The following is a 23,774-nucleotide window of genomic DNA, read 5'->3' on the forward strand; positions in this document are numbered from 1 at the left end:
GAACAGGCAGGCCACTCCATTCGCCTGATATCTTCTGTTTCAAGGTACTCCTCCACGATGGCAGCTCGGTGGGGCCGTGAGTTATCATCCATCAGGTGGAAGGTGGGATCCACTGCACCCCTGAAAAGGCGGACATACTGGTGCAAAATGACGTCCCGATACAGCTGACCTGTTACAGTTCCCCTGTCAAACACATGCAGGGGTGTACGTGCGCTAATCATAATCCCACCCCACACCATCAAACAACCACCTCCACACAGGGCCCTATCAAGGACGTTAAGGGGTTGGAATCTGGTTCCTGGTTCACGCCAGATGAAACCCCGGCGAGAATCACTGTTCAGACTATACCTGGACTCGTCCGTGAACATAACCTGGGACCACTGTTCCAATGACCATGTACTGTGTTATTGACACCAGGCTTAACGTGCTCTCCTGTGACCAGGGGTCAGTGGAATGCAACTTACAGGTCTCCAGGCGAATAAACCGTGTCTGTTCACTCGTCTGTAGACAGTGTGTCTGGAGACAACTGTTCCAGTGGCTGCGGTAAGGTCCCTAGCAAGGCTACCTGCAGTATTCAGTGGCCGAATGCGGGCACTGATGGTGATATATCAGTCTTCTTGTGGTGTTGTACACTGTGGACGTCCAGTACTATAGCGCCTAGACACGTTTCCTGTCAGCTGCAATTGTTGCCATAATCTTGAGATCACACTTTGTGGCTACGACCTGCTGTGTTGGGACAGCTTCCAGTGGCCCTAGTATTCTACCCCTCATAACATCATCAATACGTGTTCTTTGAGCCATTTTCAACACACAGTCACCATTAGCACGTCTAAAAACGTCTGCACACTTAGTCGCTGCGCCGTACTCTGACACGCACCAACACACCTCTGCGCATGTGGACTGCTGCCAGCGCCACCGTGCGACGACCGCAGGTCAAATGCACCGCATGGTCATACCCCGAGGTGATTTAAACCTGCAAACCGCCCACCAGAGCGTTGTTTCACCGTGTAGCAGCATTATCCTTAATTCATGTGGATGAGTGTATTAATGCGATTTGCTTGTATTGTTGTGTAGCATTCCGAGAACGCAGCATCCCTTAGGCACCCTATACGAGACGAGTCGGCAGGACCCCACAGGTTTCATATTAATTACGTACGCTTCTCACTCTAGTTTCTGAATCAAATGGTAGGGACATTTCTTCCCCTTTTGTGGTCGTATCTTGCGCGTTTGATATTCAATAGATTATATACATGGTGACTGGCGATGTCCCATCTTCCCGCTTATAACACAGTTTCAGTTGTTTCGTATACTGGGTTGCCTAGTGGTATCTCGCTGTGACAAGGCATAGCCATCGACAGGGGTTTTCTCCTGTATGAGCGAGGGCACAGAGACCGGCGTTTGCCTTCAGGCTTCGGGCAGGCGTTCCGTCAGCCTGCGTGGTCTCGGTATCGCGATAGGTGCTGCTATGTTGTGCGCAGAGGCGAGTCCAGCGAATCTGGGAAGCGAGTAAGGATTTAGAGGGATCATGGGAGAGCATTCACGCACTCTTTAAGCCTGCTTTCGTATTTCAACGTATCGCGCATGGCGCGATGTTGGCGATCGCACATGCTGTGTCTGGAGTATCTGGGCTTTTAGCTTCGGCAGCTTAAAAAGCAGCCAGAGTGGGGGAACATGCGTCTCGCATTGGTTGGAGCCACCCATATCATTACAAGGCGGGGTTCTTCAACAAAACTGTTATTAATTTTTATAAAGTAGAAAATGTAGTGACTGGTCCATATAAGACCAAACTTTTAGGAAGGGAGTGGGCGGTGTTCGTTACATGGCCCCTTACTGGCAGTAGACAATGTTCATGATTGGTCTTCTAGTAAGTTTATTCGGTTTCTCTGCAAGGAAGCTCAAACGAGCGACGTTACGTCAGTTATCTTCTGGAAGCAGGTTTGACGATATTTGGAGTGAAGTCTCCGACATCGTTTACACCTCCTGGCTGCTTGTTCGAGACATCTGCTTACGCACGGGTCCTTACACAGTACGTGCAACGCAGATGCCTTCTGCTGTTGGTTAAGTAGCAGCCCAACTTTTCGGCTCTCAGTGTCGAAAAATCCTGGGAACAAAGCGAGGTGTGAGGTTAGTGATGACGCAGGAGTAGGGGCGTTTTCAGTAAACTTACGGAGATCACTTTTTAAAACACCCTCTGGCAGTCGATTGCTTAAACATAGCTCATTTGCTTAGGTTGCTGCTCGTATTTTTCTAACCCCATCAGAACGACGTACTTGTCATGCCCGATATGAAACCGGTTAATTAGAAAACCTCTGAGTTACTTACCAGACTATTTTCTTCTCTTCCTCGTGGATTTCGTCGCTCATTTTTTGTCAATCACATTTACTATACGGATTTTATGCTCAGTCTCCCACTCATCTCCATTGTCTGAGTTTATCATTACTTTTGTTTCAAGTGTCTCGTTTCTCCTGTGGAATGCTCTGTAACAAATGATTGAGAAAGTGACCGATCATTCACCTGTTCCATTCCCTTCATCAGTATTAATCTCGACGAGCACCACATCCACTGCTCACTTGTCAGAGCCAGTACCTTTCAATCCGTTTCCATCGTGCACGCTGTATCACGATACATCCGAGCCGAAGAGCGGAGCCCTGCATATCAAGAGGGCTCACTGGATTCAGAAGAAAAATTACTGTCTACCCAATGACGCCTTGAAATGATTAGAGTCGAAATTATCTGTGACAAGTAGAACGGCCACTAGAGTGCGTCAGTTTGGTTAAGTGTTTATGCCTGGTAGGGTATATAATGGCTGTGAACAGCGTCATCAGTTGAACGATCACTATGAAAGACACGAAGATGCCGTGCACTCGCCTGAGAAAGCGTTATCAGCACATGAAAGAGTTTGAAAGGTGCCTTATTGTGGGTCTCGATCTGGCCGGATGGTCGAATAGTGCAGTGTCTAGATGTGTGTGGTATTTGGATGTGACAGTGACAACATGTTGTACTACATGGAAAAGTGAGTGAAGGCACTCCCACCACCAAGGTTTCGTCCGAGCCACGTCTGAGTACCGCATTGAGAATCGTCGTTTTGTACACCAAGCACATGGTAACCCCTGTATATCTGCACACGACTTGGAGAGCTGTAGTGGTGTTACTACCGACGTTATCGTTTGGGAAACCACCGGGTAAGACTTCCGGTCACTGCTGGCAGTGATTAAGGGGGCTCTGACAGAACAACGAAACGTCACGGATAGCCTACGGTCTCAGGTTACCTCTCATGCGACAGTATCGTGGTGCCATTTTCCAACAGGACAATGCGCGTCGACATACGAGACTTCTCCTATGAACTGTCTGCGCGATGATGTTGGCAGAACGATACGGCAGAGTCATCATGCGTCCATATGTATTACCTCTCATGCGACAGCATCACGGCAAAGTCCGTCATTACTTCGCCTAAGTCTCTATGATCACTTTGTGTGATGCTGAGGTACTTCTGTGGCCAGAATAACCCCAAGATCCGTCCACACTATAACATATAAGGGAACAGCTCCGACGCCAACTCCGTCCCAACGCCAGTGACCAGGGTATCAGGGATCAGCTACAATAGCTGCGGGTCAGCTTGTCTCAGGAGACAATATAAAGATTTTGTAACACCCTTCCCAACCGAATCAGTGCGTTCATCCACATCACATGGGGCTCATAGTCCCAAATTCCTTGAAAATTTCTCTCGATTGTGTATCACTGATATAAGATCAGATTCCCTCTCAAGCAGTGAAGTTTCACTTCGTTTTCTTCTCCCCTTCTGAATGATTCATTTCTTTTGTGGTTGTAGATTTTGTTAATTGCAGTTAACAGAATTATTCTAAGCAAATAAAAATGTATGGAGAGGCACTGTCAGTGTATTACGGAACAATGAAACCTTTAAGACCCTGGACGTGAGGATACTGACCCTACGACTTATCTTAGAAGAAAGATTAAGGAAAGGCAAACCTACGTTTCTAGCATTTGTAGACTTAGAGAGAGGTTTCGACAATGTTGACCGAAACACTCTCTTTCAAATTCTGAAGGTGGCAGGGGTAAAATAAAGGGAGCGGTAGGCTATTTACAATTTGTACCGAAAGCAGATGGCAGTTATAAGAGTCAAGGGACATGAAAGGGAAGGAGTGGTTGGGAAGGGAGTGAGACAGGGTTGTAGCCCCTCTCACATGTTATTCAGTTTGTATATTGAGCAATCAGTAAAGGAAACAAGAGAAAAGTTCCGAGTAGGCATTAAAATCCATGGAGAATAAATAAAAACTTTGAGGTTTGCCGATGACATTGTAATTCTGTTAGAGACAGCAAAGGACTTGAAACAGCAGTTGAATGGAATGGACAGTGTCTTGAAAGGAGGATATAAGATGAATATCAACAAAATCAAAACGAGGATAATGGAATGTAGTCGAATTAAGTCGGATGATGCTGAGGGAATTAGATTAGAAAATGAGACACTTAAAGTAGTAAAGGAGTTTTGCTATTTGGGAAGCAAAATAACTGATGATGGTCGAAGTATAGAGGATATAAAATATAGACCGGCAATGGCAAGGAAAGCGTTTCTGAAGAAGAGAAATTTGTTAACATCGAGTATTGATTTAAGTGTCAGGAAGTCGTTTCTGAAAGTATTTGTATGGAGTGTGGCCATGTATGGAAGTGAAACATGGACGATAAATAGTTTAGACAAGAAGAGAATAGAAGCTTTCGAAATGTGGCGCTACAGAAGAATCCTGAAGATTAGATGGGTAGATCACATAACTAATGAGGAGGTATTGAATAGAATTGGAGCGAAAAAAATGGTTCAAATGGCTCTGAGCACTATGGGACTCAACTTCTGAGGTCATCAGTCCCCTAGAACTTAGAACTACTTAAACCTAACTAACCTATGGACATCACACACATCCCTGTCCGAGGCAGGATTCGAACCTGCGACCGTAGCGGTCACGCAGTTCCAGACTGTAGCGCCTAGAACCGCACGGTCACTCCGGCCAGCTAATTGGGGAGAAGAGGAGTTTGTGGCACAAATTGACTAGAAGAAGGGTTCGGTCGGTAGGGCATATTCTGAGGCATCAAGGGATCACCAATTTAGTATTGGAGGGCAGCGTGGAGGGTAAAAATCGTAGAGGAAGACCAAGAGATGAATACAGTAAGCAGATTCAGAAGGATGTAGACTGCAGTAGGTACTGGCAAACGAAGAATCTTGCACAGGATAGAGTAGCATGGAGAGCTGCATCAAACCAGTCTCAGGACTGAAGACCACAACAACAACAACAAGACTCAGGGAGTCTGTGATCCAGTGATCTCTTATTTTCATTTTACCTTTCTTATATGCCTAAGCTGCGAGGTCATCAGTCCTGCGATTCAAACATTATTTGCCTAACTTAAAGATTCCGCTATAAATGGGCGGATTTAGTCAGAGATGTCAAACTATAAAGCGAGGAAGCTAAAAGCACACGCAGTAGAAGTCGGAGAAGGGTAGGCCAAATCTAAAAACTGGAAAAACACAGCGGTCTGGGTCCCATATCTAGAAAACACGGAGAGAGACCCCAACCGCAATCACCCTGTCCCTGTTTCAGGAGGAAAGCAAAACCTTAAAACTGAAACTAGATGCCGCTTTCACGTAAAAAAAAAAAAAACCGAGTACCTGGTTAACCATCCGTGAATGGCATTGAAGTATGTTGCTCAAGTGTAGTAACAGTTCCGATAACATTCTGAGCATAGACAAGTTTTGGACAATTTTTAACAACTGAGAACTATAAAAAAAATGATTTAAATGGCTCTGAGCACTATGGGACTCAACTGCTGTGGTCATAAGTCCCCTAGAACGTAGAACTACTTAAACCTAACTAACCTAAGGACATCACACACATCCATGCCCGAGGCTGGATTCGAACCTGCGACCGTAGCGGTCGTGCGGTTCCAGACTGAAGCGCCTTTAACCGCGCGGCCACCCCGGCCGACGAGAGAACTATAAAAAATGTATTCAAATTGTAAGTAGGCAATTATGAAGTTTTGTATGAGTTTCTTACAAGTGTTTTTAGGAGATGACGACAGTTCCAGGTTTGTCCAAGCATTTTAATACACTCCGTATTTCTCCTTCTTTGCGTGTTTTCTACCTCGACCTGGCCTCAGGGTATTGCATGTCTCCTTGTTTCTCATTACCTGTTATGAAGGAATTATTGGTATTTATACTCTTCTCTACTGAGAAAGAATTTTTTGTGTTCCTGGTTCCACTACGGTACCAGTTAGTGTGCTCTTAATGCAGACCGCTGAAGTGCATGTGTCGATGGCTGCAACGATAAACCGTACCTTTTGACGCAGTCAAGTATATTTTATGAAGCTCCATGATACGGCCTCCTTTAAGTTATCACTTATAATCTCACGAAACGCAGAAGGGCTCTTACCTTCTGCATCTTGTGGTCGTAAGTTAATATTAGCAAGATTTGCTGGTTACATACCTTACACCTAGGATCTGTTTCTTTGCTCAGTGACTCTTGAACGCTTGTCAAAACGTCTGTTTGCCTCACCTGTAATCAGAAAAGAAAATGTTTCATGAGCTACGTTTATACGCCTAAACGTAATGTACCTATACATGCTATTCTTCAGTTACGGTATTCAATACCAATTACTCGTTCTATTCTAAGCCACATGCGTATAGAGGCTGACTTTAAGACACAGACTTCAGTAAGTTAGACAAAATTTAAAAAAAAATTACGCTCTAAGAGCTATTTTTTACCTTTTTTCTTTGTTGCCTTCACTCAGTGAAGTATTTTATTACCTAAATGGGGATTCGCTATATGTAGTTCCATTATACGCACTCGTGAATTGAGTACTGCTGAAATGATTAACTCACACTTCATTCCAATTCGTATACTGACCGCAGACATTATTAGTAATTTTGATATTCGTTTATGGTTTGAATATTCGTTGGTGTATTTATGAATTTTTTGATATGTGTGTAATTATTTAATTAATTAAGTATGTGATTAGTTGGCATAAGTGATCATTACGGTCACGAGCTCCCTTGTTAATGGAACACATCGTTACATTTATTTTTGTATTTACTGCTTGTCCATTCTTCACTCAGCCTTAAAATAAACTGTACGGTATTCAGTGTTACGTTAAGAAATACCACAAAGAGGTAGATGAACGTTTTTTGTCATTTTTTGAACTTAAAGGGTTTCGCAGATGAATAAATTTAGGAAATCTGTTTACGAAACATACTGGTATACAATATAGACAGTCTTCGTTTCTCGAACCATACTATTGCTTTCACATGATACCCATAGTAATCCACTTGATGATGATATCCACACCACTACAACTAAATCACAGTGGTTAACCTCGCATCTGAAAAAAGCAATAGCGCAGGCAAAATCTGCTGCAATCACTGTACTCAAAAGATAAATTCGCAAACAACATGCATGATATGTACAGAAAGCCAGCTTGATATGCGGAGTAATTTCCTTTATACAACATTTCGAGGTAAGCGCCTTATGTATGTTCCATTCAAACAAGTGAAATCCAATCTTTGGTTCAAACACTTTTTGCGAATTGTTATCCAAATCAGGTAACGCTTTCTTAACGTACCTACACATTGATATTCATTAGTTAATACGTGGTCAGCTAAATTCAAGGGGCCAGATTTGTTCTGGAGGTAATTTGCTTCTACGTACCGGGTGGCCCGTAATTCCCGTTACGAACTTCTGGGACTTGTAGAGGTAACTGAGTAGATAATATTTTGAATTGGGATCCAGTCAGGAAGCGTACTGTTTCTGTGCTCCAACCATTTGAAAACATGTTGGTTACGCGACCATTTTTATTAGTTCTACAATTCCACTCATTAATAAACAAAGAAACCATAACAAGGCTTAATCAGTTTTCGACAAATGCTGTTATTTACAGTACAATCTCTTCCATTTCGGGTGTGCCTCGTCTCCATGAATCACCCCAGTCACGCCTGCTGACGGTGAAGTTACCCCTTACTGGAAGCCATTGCATAATTGTGGCGAGAAGGGTATGTAGTGGGAAAGACCACATAGATAATATTGTGGGGAAGGCCAGCCAAAGGTTGCGTTTCATTGGCAGGACATTCAGAAGGTGCAACAAGTCTTCTAAAGAGACAGCTTGCACTACACTCGTTCGTCCTCTGTTAGAATATTGCTGCGCGGTGTGGGATCCTTACCAGGTTGGATTGACGGAGGACATCGAAAGGGTGCAAACAAGGGCAGCTCGTTTTGTATTATCACGTAATAGGGGAGAGAATGTGGCAGATATGATACGCGAGTTGGGATGTAAGTCATTAAAGCAAAGACCTTTTTCGTCGCGGCGAGATCTATTTACGAAATTTCAGTCACCAACTTTCTCTTCCGAATGCGAAAATATTTTGTTGAGCCCAACCTAGACAGGTAGGAATGATCATCAAAATAAAATAGGAGAAATCAGAGCTGGAACAGAAAGGTTTAGGTGTTCGTTTTTCCCGCGCGCTGTTCGGGAGTGGATTGTGGTTCGATGAACCCTCTGCCAAGCACTTAAATGTGAACTGCAGAGTAATCATGTAGATGTAGATGTGGATTGGGTCGGACGTTGGGGATAACGATCTTGATAACGACGAGGAGCAGCTCTTCAATTACCTTGACCATCGCCATACAGAGGGATCTCATCGATGTATTCTGCAAACGTGAATTCACCCATTTTGCTCTTAACACTCACGACAAGTGAATGAAGCTCGAAGCAGGTCACAGAGGTAGGATGGGCGTCAAATGACATCAGATGATCCGACGATCCCACCACAACTACCTCGTTGCATACTTAACTAGCAAACAGATTTTCAAAAGGCTGTACAACGGAAACGGTACATTTCTGGACATGGCTTCCAATTCAAAATATTTGTCTCCTCAGTGTCCTCTACAAATCCTACAAGTTTATAACGGGACTTTCCGAACACCGTGTGTACAGGTGTTTCATAATTCATGTTATAGGCTTCTAAAGGTTCTAGAGAGGACTTACAACTGGTGTAAATAAAGTTTTCGGAAAAAAACCAGGTCCAGAAATTTACCGTTTGGGTGTAAAGTAGGTTTTCAATTATTTTGCTTTGCGGTACGCACACAAAATGTGTAGTGGGCGCTGTTCCGGCGTAACGACAAGCGCTGGCACGACGAAGAGCGGAGAGGGCTGTGAGACGGCGTCAGCCAGTAGTACGCTGAGTAGGACGACAGTAAGACTGGAGCGGCATCTGCATGGAGAGAATATAATCGCCGCGCCGCCAAGTCGCTGCCGCAGTGAAAGGCATCCCGTCATAAACACGCTACAGCAGTGACTTATGAACTGTTTTGTTTTGCTTGCGGAGAAATTGTATACAGGGTGTAAATTTTAAGTTGACAAACCAGAATAACTCGAAAAATAAGCTTCACACAAAGAAATGTGTAGAATCCAAAGCTGATTATTTTCGAGGGGGACATTTGCTGATGCTAAAATTATCCCGTCACCCCAGCCCCCTGGGGGTGGGGTGGGAGACAACTTTAAAATTCAAATGGAAACCCCCATTTTGTACTGCACAATCAGATTCTACATAGAAAAAACTACGTACATTTTGTCTTAAGGATTTGTTTTTATTCTTGGTAGTTGGCGCTGTAATTCAAGAAAATCCATGTTCTCATTTTTGCGTGGAAAATGGTCTTTGTCTACAGAGCGATAGCAAATAAAAATCTGAAATTTTGACAGCTTCATTCCATTAATAACAAAAGGCTATGTACCAAATTTGAACAAATTCGGATAATAACTAATATGGATTATTTAGATTCGTAGAGGGTATGACAGTGCGTGCCTTATTGCAACGGTGTCGTCTCGTAATATCTTTCTGTATATAGAGAAAACGACCGGCCCTATCATACTACCCTGGGGCTCTCCTGACGATACCTCTGTCTCAAATGAATACTCGACGTCGAGGACAACGGACTGGATTTAAGAAGACTTCGAGCCACTCACATGTCTGGGAACCTATTCCGTGTGTTCGGACCTTAGTTAGGAGTCTGCAGAGGGTCACTGTGTCAAAAACGTTCCGGAAATCTGCCTGCAATATGCCTGTTGCCCTTCTTTAAATTGTTCGCAAGTTATCATATGCGAAAAGGGAAAACTGAGTTTCACACGAGCGATACTTTCTAATACCGTGCTAGTTTGTGGACGGAAGCTTTTCTGTATCAAGGAAATTTGTTTTATTCAAACTCAGAACATGTTCAAAATTTCTGCAGCATGCCGATGTTAAGGACGCGAATCTGTAATTTTGACTAAAAACAATGCAGCTCGAAAAGGGAAAAGAATTTAAATTCGAAATCCAATTCCACAACAATGTTTAGAAAGTCATTTCAAAAATATTGTGAGCTGATTTGTTACGGTACATGTGATGCAGAGTCTTCACTCAATTCCAGAACGAAACAAGTAACAAAGCAGTGGTTCAAGCAAATAACCCAGTAACGAAAAATGTTGATGCGATTACGTTAGGCATAAGACTTTAGTGTTTGCTGCGAAGCATTTGTTGTAAAATATTTCACAGTTATTTTTAGTTAGATGGTAAGAAAATTACATATGAAAAGGAAGCCTTGATTGTTAAATAAATCACAATTCTTTGATCATAACGATCCACCTGGAATCGAGAAAATTCTAACAAGGTGCAATAGGGGACAAGACCCAGAGTGTAGTTGGAGGACAATGGTGGTATCTGGACGACATGGTACTGCGTCACAACCCAACTGGTAACACAACTTGCTATTGGCTGAGCAACGCTCGATTATATAACGTAGAGCAAAATCTCCAAGACTGTGATTGGTTGAAAGAATTGAGACATAAGCTCTTATGTGGTCACAGAGAGACGGGTGCGAGCCGCAGTCTAGGTCGCTCGTGAATGTTAAGTCACTGAATAGTTATTATCAAAAACTGTGTCAAATTTTATCAGAAACCGTTAGGCTCCAGTCGCAACTAAGTGTGGTCGCGTATGATTATGAACTATTGTTATCATTATCATTAATTTCGCGACCGTCAAGTACTGCAGATCGTTGAATACCTCGTGTCTAAAGTCAACTGTACTGTTGCTTGAAGCATAGCACAGAACAGAAAAAGCAGCTCTCGGAACAAATTTTATGTTGTCTTTACTCAAAGATAGTTACGGATTTTTTCATGATTTCACCGTTGCAGCACGTCGTTATAAACGAAGCAATGACCGAACCTTATCTGAAGCGAGAGGGATATTTCTAGAAGACGTCGAATGTAGGACGACAATAGTTTTTGACGTGAGCCTGATGATGTACAACTCCAATGACAACACCACGTTTACGATCAGCTACGAGGGAGCGTTCCATTCAGCTTAGACATGTTGCACACCTACCAAAAACAAAGACTTTGGTAATGAAATAATGAGGAGAGTCAAATTACAGTTTGTTCAAACATCCACTCTGTTTCCCAGAGTTTAATAAAGAGGATTTGATAGCCTTTTTGGAGTACAACAAAGATTATTTTGGATTTTTATTTAGTCTTTCTTGGTGCCCATATAACTTTCGTTGTCTGATAATGGACTTTTTCCTGTCTTAAAGATTAAGTGATTGGGGTCCAATTGGGCCTTTCTTGTGCTTAACTTTCCAGCTGAGAACTGTTGGCCTAAAATCTTTTAGTCTTGTATTATTATAATGTGTTATCCCTTCTTATTTCAAGTTGCCATTTGTTTCTGTGTTCAGTACTGCTGTGTGTTTTGTGGTACCCTATAACTTATCTACTTAATCATATTTTTTTTATTCTTTTCATTTTCTCTTCTATTTTAGAATGCTTTTTCGTATTCGAGTAAATTTTGGTATACTTATGTCATTCTAAATTGCTCTTAGGCTGTACCTTCTTACTTCAGTGTATTTTGGACATAAATTATTCTGTTCTTGCTTTTGAATTTATAAATTGTCTGTCTTTATCGGTAAAGTGAATGGTAAGAGCGTTAAAGATACTCGTGTTTGACGATTAAGTCGTAGAGTTTCAATTTCTTGTATTTTGAGCGTCTGAGGTTTTTTGTTGTTCAAAATATCTATCGTAAGACTGGAAGAGATTTCTGTTTTATCGTAATGAATTTCATAACCAATCGTTTCTAATGTGTCTTGAGTGGTTTCATCTAAATAATTTGTAGTGAAACAAACAAACACACACACCCACACCCACACACACAAACACACACGCACACACACACACACACACACACACACACACACACACACACACACACACATACACATACGTACATATCTTTTTACCTCTCTCTCTCGGTGTCCCTCTCCCTCTGTCTCCATTTTAGTAAAACACAAGATTAGAAAGGTTGGTTTGTGCAACTCGGTTACCTGACAGGCAGGATCCTATTAATGGCAGTACGTCGTTGACTCTCCAGACCAATCTTTGGCTTCTTCAATCAACTTTGGAGAACGTTCGTTTTAAATTGTATCACTAACTACATACATCTCGCAAACTGAAATTGACCTATTTGCAAATTATTTTCATAGCTGAAAAAAGTGTAAGCGACGGAATAAAATTCTAGCGCAGACTTGAGATTGCGTATCGACTTTTGGAATGGTGGTCGGGAATTCAACAAATTAATTATTCTTGGCATCCACTATTACGAGTGTTACATCAAAAGTTATAGAACGGATATTAAATCTGCTGGGTGTGGAAAAGATTTTTATGCCAAACTGTAAGTAACTTGAGATGATGCTGTAAAAGAACACATTTCTCTAAAGGCAGTACAATTTCCAGTAATAGATGCGACAATGGAGCCCTATAATTTTGTTACTATCAGCAAAAATGCTTTTATTAACTTTTGCGCAGTTGTATTAGAACCCCAATTTAAGTAAAATACTTCGTTCATGATGATTATTTGTAGAGGGCTTGAAAATGATTACTTAATAATAAAAAAAAGGTTTCCTTCCCTTGTTGTTGTTGTGGTCTTTAGTCCTGAGACTGGTTTGATGCAGCTTTCCATGCTACTCTACCCTGTGCAAGCTTCTTCATCTCCCAGTACCTGCTGCAACCTACATCCTTCTGAATCTGCTTAGTGTATTCATCTCTTGGTCTCCCTCCACAATTTTTACCCTCCACGCTGCCCTCGAATGCAAAATCTGTGATTTCTTGATGCCCCAGAACATTTCCTACCAATCTTCTTGTTAAGTTGTGCCACAAACTCCTCTTCTCCCCAATTCTATTCAATACCTCCTCATTAGTTACGTGATCTACCCATCTAATCTTCAGCATTCTTCTGTAGCACCACATTTCGAAAGCTTCTATTCTCTTCTTGTCTAAACTATTTATCGTCCACGTTTTACTTCCATACATGGCTACACTCCATACAAATACTTTCAGAAACGACTTCCTGACACTTTAATCTATAGTCGATGTTGACAAATTTCTCTTCTTCAGAAACGCTTTCCTTGCCATTGCCAGTCTACATATGATATCCTCTCTACTTCGACCATCATCAGTTATTTTGCTCCCCAAATAGCAAAACTCCTTTACTACTTTAAGTGTCTCATTTCCTAATCTAATTCCCTCAGCAACCCCCGACTTAATTCGACTACATTCCATTATCCTCGTTTTGCATTTGTTGATGTTCAACTTATGTCCTCCTTTCAACACACTGCCCATTCCGTTCAACTGCTCTTCCAAGTCCTTTGCTGTCTCTGACAGAATGACAATGTCATCGGCGAACCTCAAAGTTTTTAATTCTACTCCATGGATTTTAATACCTACTCCGAATTTTTGTTTTGTTTCCTTCACTGCTTGCTCAATATACAGATTGAATAACATCGGGGAGAGGCTCCACCCCTCTCTCACTCCCTTCCCAACCACTGCTTCCCTTTCATGTCCCTCGACTCTTATTACTGCCACATGGTTTCTGTACAAATTGTAAATAGCCGTTCCCTTCCTTACTCATTCTTAATATAAGCTCCAGTATGCCTCTCAGTGCTCATACAATCATTATCAGGTTGATTTCGTTATATCGTAAAATGCACTATGTAGCCTCACGTAAATGTGACGAAGGCCACCACATTATGATTGCGTGGCCATCACAACGCACTGTACAACTTAAAATAAAACACGCTCCAGTCAAGAAACTTGATGTTTAATTGTGCATAGTTTTACGAATTACTAAGTAAGATCAGTTCGTCCCATGAGTCACGAAGGCGTAAATATCAAAGCAGTTAAAAGGAAATGCGCCACAACTGGATCTATGGAACTATAACTTGCCGTCACTTATTTTTGCCCTCAGAGAGGTGGTCGTATTTTTCACCCAGCCTCGCTCCACACACTCGGGGTAAACACCGGAACGGGTATGTGTGGGTGGGCGGCGCCGATACGTCGGAGGCAGCAGCAACAGGTCTGCAGCCGGGGGCATACGCTTCATCTTTTTTGCAGAAGACGCAGGGCGCCGGTGGGACGCAGTGGAGCTGTGCATTTCCCATTCACGAGTCGGCTATCGCCTGGCCAATGTGCGTCACCCCCCTCTCACTCTCTCTCTCTCTCTCTCTCTCTCTCTTTCTCTCTCTCTCTGTGTGGCAACGGTCGACCGCTCAGACCCGGAGAGTCCGCGCAACCACAGCCGTCTAGAAACACTTCATGGACGGACAACGAGGCTTAAGAGGAAAGCGTAATGTCATTTCTTTATTTCGTTACTACTGTTATTTACATTTTATAATGATTATACAGGGTGCTCCATTGATCGTAACCGGGCCAAATATCTCACGAAATAAGAGTCAAACGGAAAAACTACAAAGAACGAAACTTGTCTACCTTGAAGGGGGAAACCAGATTGCTTTACGGTTGACGCGCTAGATGGCGCTGCCATATGTCAAACGGATATCAACTGCGTTTTTTTTTTGTTTTTTTGTTTTTTTTTTTTTAAAATAGGAACCCCAATTTTGTATTACACATTCGTCTAGTACGTAAGGAAATATGAACGTTTTAGTTGGACCACTTTTTTCGCTTTGTGATAGATGGCACTGTAATAGTCCCAAGCATATGGCTCACAATTTTAGACGAACAGTTGGTAACAGGTAAGTTTTCTAAATTAAAATACAGAACGTAGGTACGTTTGAACATTTTATTTTCGGTTGTGCCAGTGTGATACATGTACCTTTCTGAACTTATCATTTCTAAGAACGCATGCTGTTACAGCGAGATTACCTGTAAATATCACATTACTGCAATAAATGCTCAAAATGATGTCCGTCAACCTCAGTGCATTTGGCAATACGTGTAACGACATTCCTCTCAACACCGACGTTTTTGAGAGTCCCGATTTTCGCGCAGTTTGTCTGCTACTGCTGTGAGGATTAGCCGCGACAGCAACTAAAACACCTACTTGGGCATCATCGTTTCTTGCAGGTCGTGGTTGTCGTTTCACATGTGGCTGAACACTTCCTGTTTCATTAAATAACGTAACTATCCGGCGAACGGTCCGGGCATTTGGATGATGTCGTCCAAAATACCGAGCAGCAAACATAGCACACGCCCGTTGGGAATTTTGATCACCATATCCATACATCAACACGATATCGACCTATTCCGCAATTGGTTGGTTGGTTGGTTGGTTTGGGGAAGACCAGACAGCTTGGTCATCGGTCTCATCGGATTAGGGAAGGATGGGGAAGGAAGTCGGCCGTGCCCTTTCAGAGGAACCATCCCGGCATTTGCCTGGAGTGATTTAGGGAAATCACGGAAAACCTAAATCAGGATGGTCGGACGCGGGATTGAACCGTCGTCCTTCCGAATGCGAGTCCAGTGTCTAACCACTGCGTCACCTCGCTCGGTCCGCAATTGGTAAACGGTCCATTTTAACACAGGTAATGTATCACGAAGCAAATACCGTCCGCAGTGGGGGAATGTTGCGTGATACCACGTACTTATTCATTTGCGACTATTACAGCGCCATCTATCACAAAGCGAAAAAAGTGGTACAACTAAAACATTCATATTTCTTTACGTAGTTGATATCCGTTTTGACCTATGGAAGCGACATCTAGCGGGTTTAACCATAGCGCCATCTGGTTTCCCTCTTTAAGCTAGACGAGTTCTTTCTTTGTAGTTTTTTCGTTTGATGCTTATTTCGTGAGATATTTGGCCCGGTCACTAACAATGGACCACCCTGTATACTCACAAGAAGATTTTTTTGTGCAGTTTGCTTCTGATTAATTCTCGCAAAAGATTTTTTTAAATTAATCTTCGAAAGTTGAAAGATATCTTTACTTTTATTTATCTATTTATTCACTGGTAGAGGTTACCACAGTGTTGCGGTGGTAGGCCGTATGCGCAGTGGTCTAGGGGTAGCGTCTTTCACCACTAATCCAAAACTCTTGGGTCTCGTGTTCGAACGCACTCACTGATTACATCCATACATACTATAAAAATGTATGTCCGTATGAATGTATGTTCCACATCTCCTCCTAAACTACCGGACCAGTTTCAGTGAAAGTTGGTATACATTTCTCTTACTATCAGGCAACAATCGCTGCGGTTGTGAGAACCACCCGTCTATCCTAGTTCAGGAAATATGACGTCGTACGCAATGAGTTGCTAGTGAAACTACAGCATCATCCATGAAGTTTAAATTTATTACTTCTTTCTTACTACTTCTACCCGCAACAAATTTTACAGACAGTAGCCAGCCACTGTGGCCGAGTGGTTCTAGGCGCTTCAGTCCAGGAACCGCACTGCTGTTGCGGTCGCAGGTTCGAATCCTGCCTCGAGCATGGATGTCTATGATGTCCTTAGGTTAGTTAGTTTTAAGTAGTTCTAAGTCTAGGGAACTGATGACCTCAGATGTTAAGTGCCATAGTGCTGAAAGCCATTTGACCCATTTACAGTCAGTATTCACGTATACTGCTGAATGTACGTACAAAATTATATCATTTTATAACACATAGTCCAGCAGGTATGACGTCATATACACTGCGACACGTGAAGAAGCGCCGCATCATGCACGACGTTTAAATTTATTACTTCGCTGCTAGTAACCATATTCACAACCTACTTCGCAGACAGTATCCGAATATGGCACTAAATGTACTTACGCAAAAATGTCATGCTACGACACATAGTTAAAGAAATACCCGTAACTCCAACAGATCTCCTCTTTGACTTCAAGAAACTACAGTTTCCACTGACACTTAATTCTGCCATTACTATTAATAAGACTCAGGACAGTGTATTATTTACTGCGGAATGTATTTGACGCTTCCATGTTCTTCTCATGGATCACTTTATGTGGCCTGGTCAAGGGTGGTTGCACCCAAGAGTTTACTCATTGTAGCTCCTGGACATATAACTAGAAATATTGTTTATAATCAAGTTCTGAGGTAAATAGACGTTACAGAGAATTTGTATTATGCATACTACAGTTCCTAATTTACATACTTTACTTATACATTTTTAAACTTTCATATTTTCTTTTACGACTGCATATTTTTTTCGATATTACCCTAAAAAGACAGTTCATTTTTTTTGTTTTTAATGTAAAATTAACTGAATAAATGCTGATGCAATGAGTGCTACCCAGAGATGAACACGTTAGCGTTGGTGTCCTGGTGACAAAAAAAAAGCTGTAGCTAGACGATTACTCTGTAGTTCACATTTAAGTGTCTGACGTAAGATTTGTAGAAACACTCTCCTAATAATTCCACTATTATAGCACGAGGGAAAGATGAACATTTAAATCTTTCCTTGCGAGCTTGTATTACGTCTTATTTTATTATGCTGGCCATTTTTACGTATGCAGGTGGGAGTGATCAAAATATTTTCGCATTCGGAGCAGAATTTTACTGATTGAATCATCTTGAACTGATTTCGCAGCAATGAAAAACGCCTTCGTTTTAAAGGGTGTCACGTCAACTTGTGTATCATATTCGTGATACTCCTTCCCCTATTTCGCAATAATACGAAACGAATTGTCCTTCTTTGAACTTTTTCGATGTCTTACGTCAGTCCCCTTTAGTCAGGATCTCATTCAACGTAGGAATACTCCAGAAGAGGACGGAGAAGCGAAGTGTAGGCACCCTCTTTAGTAGATTTGCTGAATCTTCTAAATGCTCAGCCAATAAACTGCAGTCTTTGGTTAGCATTGTCCACAGCATTTCTACATTTACATACATACGCCGTAAGCCACCGTACGGAGGGTACCTTGTACCACTACTAGTCATTTCCTTTTCCGTTCCATTCGCGAATAGAGCGATGGGAAAAGGACTGTCTATATGCCTCCGTATGATCCCTAATTTCTCTTATCTTCGTGGTCCTTACATGAAGCTTACGTGGGAGGCAGCAGAGTCGTCTTGCAAATGCTGATGCTCTAAATTTTCTCAATAGTGTTCTTCGGAAACAACTTCTTCTTCCCTCCAGGGATTCCCATTTGAGTTCCCGAACACCTCCGTAACATTTTGTTCGAACCTACCGGTAACAAATCTAGCAACCCGTCTCTAAACTGTGTTGACCTCTTCCTTTATCGAGCCATGCTACGGATCGCAAACACTCCGGTGTTGTTGTGGTCCTATATGCGGTCTCCTTTCCAGATGAACCACACTTTCCTAAAATTCTCCAAATAAACTGAATTCGACATTTCACCTCACCCACCACGATCCTCACAGGCTCGGTCTATTTCATATCGCCTTGCAGCGTTACGCCCAGATATTCAGACGACGTGACTGTGTCAAGCAGTTCACTACTGTACCAAATCCGAATGTTATTGCTTTCTTTTTCTTACCCATCCGAATGAACTTATACTTTTCTACATTTAGAGCTAGTTGCCATTCACCATATCTACTAGAAATTTTGTCTAAGTCGTCTTGTATTCTCCTACAGTCACTCAACTTCGAAGCCTTCTCGTGTACCAAAGCGTCATCAGCATACAACCACACACTGCTGCTCACTCTGTCCGCCAGATCATTTATGTATTAAGGAAAAGACACTTCCGTCTGGCACTCATGACGATACCCTTGTCTCTGCTGATCGCTAGCCGACGAGGACAACAAACTATGTTCTATCACATAAGTATCTTCGAGCCACTAACGTATCTAGGAACCTATTCAATAAGCTGGTACTTCCGTCAACAGTCTGTGGTGGGGTACCGTGTCAAATGCTTTCCGGAAATCTAGAAATACGGCATCAGCCGGTTTCGCTTCACGCATAGTTCTCTGTATATCATGTGAGAAATAGGCAAGCTGAGTTACGCGCGAGCGATGCTTTCTAAAACATAAGATGCTCAGTCTCAAGAAAATTTATTATATTTGAACTTTGAATATGTTCAAGGATTCTGTGGCAAACCGACTTTGGGGATATTGGTCTGTAATTTTGGCGGATTCATTCTTCCGCCCCTCTTACATACAGGCGTCACCTGTGCTTTTCTCCACTAGTTTGAGACATGGCGCAGGGCGAGGAATTTGCGAAAATTGTAAGCGTCTTTACGTACCACTCATATATCTTGTCCAAATAATTCCTAAATGATTTTGATTTTGCCAGACTGTAAACGACAATATGATCTGCAAACATATAGATTAAGGCCAGCAGCGGCCCTATAACGCTTCCTTGGGTAAACCAATATACTACTTAGCTTTCACTAGATGGCTTCCCGCCAATTACGATGGACTGTGACGTTCTTCACAGGAAATCTTGAATCCAGTCACGCAACTTAGGCTATACTCCATACGTACGCAATTTGATTAGAAGTCACTTGTAAGGAACGGTGTGAAAAGCCTTCTGGAAATCTAGAAACATGGATTCAGCTTGAGATCTCCTGTCAATAGTACTCATTACTGCGTATGAATAGATAATTCACTAGAACGTTATTTTCTGAAACCATGCTGGTTATATGCCGACAGACCCGTTTCTTCGAAGTATTGCGTGATACTGAAACACAGCGTACTTTCTAGAATTCTGTTACAGATAGCTATCAATGTTGTGGGCTTATAAACCATTGGACTACTTCCATCTCTTTTCTTCGATATTGGTGTGATCTATGCAACTTTTCAGTTTTTTGTCTACCAAGAGATTGTATATGCTTGCTAAAAATAGAGCTCTCTTATCATTATACTCCGAAAGAGAAGCTAATTTGTATATATCTGCACGAGAAGACTTGCTATTATTTAGTGACTTAAATTTTTTCCCCTGTCGATGGTACCTACTTTCTTATTACTCGTGTTGGCAGCTGTTTGTGATCTAATTGTGGAATATTTACTGCATATCCTTTCGTAAAGTAGTTTAGGAAACCATTGTGTAGGATCGCTGCTTTAATGACGCTTTCGTCGGTAACGTTACCATTACCACCACGCTGTGAACGTATTGGTGGTGTCTTGTTGCTGGTATACTTTACATGCAACCAGAATATCCATTTCTGCCGTATTTCGAGACAGGACTACGATATGGGAACTATTAAAAGCATCTGGCATTGAAGTCAACTATAATTTTAGTTGCTTCTGCAACAGTATCCTATACACGGGGCATATGTTTCGTCTCTTTTTAATTTACTTGTTATAAAACTACCAGATTCTTTCAATACTATTTCTTTGAATTCAAGCCACATTGGTCGTCGCTTAGACAGGTATTATGAGAGGAATGGAGCCTGCCTCTTAGGAAGGCGTCAAGAGAATTTTATACGCTTTTTAATATATAGCCGGCCGGAGTGGCCGAGCGGTTATAGGCGCTTCAGTCTGGAACCTCGCGACCGCTACGGTCGCAGGTTGAAATCCTGCCTCGGGCATGGATGTGTGTGATGTACTTAGGTTAGTTAGATTGAAGTAGTTCGAAGTTCTAGGGGACTGATGACCTCAGAAGTTAAGTCCCATAGTGCTCAGAGCTCTTTGAACGATTTTTTAATATATACATTGTATTCTGTTGTGTTTCGGGCGTACATACACGATATTAGTAAAAGCTGTCCTAATATTCCGCCTAACAACATTACAGCCAATCTCAAGTTGAGTCGCTTGCAAGATTTGTGAAGACTTTACACAGTACTGCGAAGTAAAATGCTCATGCGTCAGAGATAACACTGTTGGTAACAGCGGTATCGGCCGCCATCCGGTCGGCCGCTCTTTCAAACACGCTCGCCGCCAGTCGCGCAGCCACGTTTCCTGCAGCCGCCACCGCGGTACCAACGATGATTACCCCGCTGCCAATGAGATGAAAGCAACCCCTCTCCGGTTTCCAGCAGCTGGTATACTGAAGTTCGAACAGTTATATACTGAGCCTACTTTGTATGTCTGAAAGTTTAATAACAGTTACAGAGTTTCGTAGTTGTCAGCGCTCGGTTTCTTGAACTGATATTGAACAGAAGGGTGACAGATCTATAAATCTTTTGCGTCTGTATATGTTTCAACATTAAAAGCTACTGTTAGCAACTGACGCTGTAGAAACAGCAACAAAGTTATGTACTATTTTTACTATATGATATTAGATTTAGAGTAAATTAATACCTGAATTCTCTATTCATGCACCCTCACCTGTTTCTCGCTCCTGTATCCACTAAATGACTCCACAGTGTAGAAGGAAGTCATAACTGTAACAAGAGTGCTTTAGATGAAACACTGTGCTCTATGCTCAGTCAGCAAATCCACAGAGCTAACGAAATAAATGGTGGATTATATGGGCGGCATATGTTTCTATGCCAGATAGAGAAGGCTTACAACAGTATATCCTTTGAGAGCGCAAACGTAAAGAGAGGTGTCTGCATGACTTGTAGAGCTGGAAACCCTCATCTTGCCTGAGCTGTCTGTCTGATGATTGTATTTTCACAGCTTCCTTGATCGCTGAATCCCAGTAAGATGAGACTGTGGCCAGTGTCCTCATTTCCCCTTATCATGGAATAGGCAGAGGAAATACAATGCTCAGAAATTTCAGCTTTCTTTTTCTGCAAAAGACGGGTGTATCATTGATGTTCAATGTAAAGTTCCTGTACAGTGCGTATTTCTTGTCCTTTGTATCTTTAACCACGGTCACCTTTCGTAATAGCAGGTTATCTTTCACAGATTCCAGAAGAGCTGCTGTCTTGGTCGGTGGGAGGAAGACCACATCTGCATTATGCTTCTTCATTCTTCTTGTAATTTTTGAACAAATATTTCGCACATACGGTAGAAAGGCAGAACACTTTACATCTCTTTCCAACTTCTCTTCTTTTTTGTCTGGCATGACATTCAGTAAGAATGGATACACAAAATATCGACTTTAGAGAGCTCTGCAAGTGAAAACACCGGACTGACAACGAGAAGAGAAAGGAGAAAGCGATGTAAAGTCTATGGCCAGATCGGGTGCAATGTCACACTGACAGGGACGTGGCAACGTCGTATTGCGAAGTCCTTTTTAAACCTGACTCCATACAGTAATCACTGAAATAATGTCACTGTGCCTCTCAAAACCGTGAAATCCTGTTTCATTTCCTCTTCCCCTTCTGTGTTCTTTACATTTTTGTCGGTGAATGTATGATGCATATTTTTTGTTGCTACAGTGAGGAAGTCTGGTTGTTTATAAGACAAGTACTGAAGGCATTAATCTATCCTGGTGAACGAAATGAACAAATATACAGAGACGGATAAAAGTGCAACACCAAAAAGTAATAAGTGTAGAGTAACGTAACTTCTGGAATACATTTGTCTCTGTAACATACGTGAGTGATTAACGTTAGAAGATCACAGGTTAATGTGAATGTGCGATAAGCAAGTGGAAATATGAAATGCTGGTACTTAAATAACCGTTGTAACTATTAGAATGTTGAATGCAAGATGGCAGATGTGTATGAATTGTGTTGTGCAGGTGCCGGATGTCAGTTAGTGGGATGGAGTTCCACGCCTGTTGCTCTTCGGCGATCAATACAAGAACGCTTAATGCTGTTTATGCATAACACAAGAGTTGTCGTCCGATGATGTCCCGTATGTGCTGGACTGGAGACGGATCTGGTGATCGAGAAGGCAAAGGCAAGATGCCGACACACTGTCGAGCATGCTGGATTACAACAGCTGTATGTGGGCGATCGTTATTCTGTTGGAAAACACTCCCTAGAATGCTGTTCATGAATGGCAGCAATACAGTCCGAATCAGCACAGTGAATCATAAAATTGCAGTCAGAGTGTGCTGGATAATCACGTGAGTGCTCCTGCAGTCATACGAAATGGCATCTCAGACCATAGCTCGAGATACGGGTCCAGTGTGTCTATCATGCGGACAGGTTAGTTGCAGTCCTCAACTGGCCTCCTTCTAACCAACACAAGGCCATCGCTAGTACCGAAGCAGAATCAGCTTCACTCAGAAAACACAACAGACATACACCCTGCTCTCCAGTGACCTCTCGCTTGACTTCACTGAACTCGTAAGTTGAGGCAGTTTTGGGTCGGTGGAATGCACGCTATAGGATGTCTGCCTCGGAGCTGTCTTGGAGGTAACAGAGTTTGAAGAGTTCGTTGTGTCACTGTGGTGGAAACTGCTGTTAAGATTGTTGCTCGAGATGCAGTACGATGCGCCAGAGCCATACACCGAACATAGTGCCACGTGCCCGTCCGGAGTCTGGTCTTCTTGCGACCCATTCTCATGACCACCACTGCCAGCAATCATGTACTGAGGCTACATTGCGGCCAAGTCTTTCTCCAATATCGCAGAAGGAACATTCAATTTCCCGTAGCCCTATTTCAGGTCCCCGTTCAAGCTCAATGAGGCGTTGGTAATGCTATCTTTGTCGCGTTAAGGGCTTTGCAAGTATC

Source organism: Schistocerca americana, chromosome 6 (genome assembly GCF_021461395.2).
Source record: "Schistocerca americana isolate TAMUIC-IGC-003095 chromosome 6, iqSchAmer2.1, whole genome shotgun sequence".
NCBI lineage: Eukaryota > Metazoa > Arthropoda > Insecta > Orthoptera > Acrididae > Schistocerca > Schistocerca americana.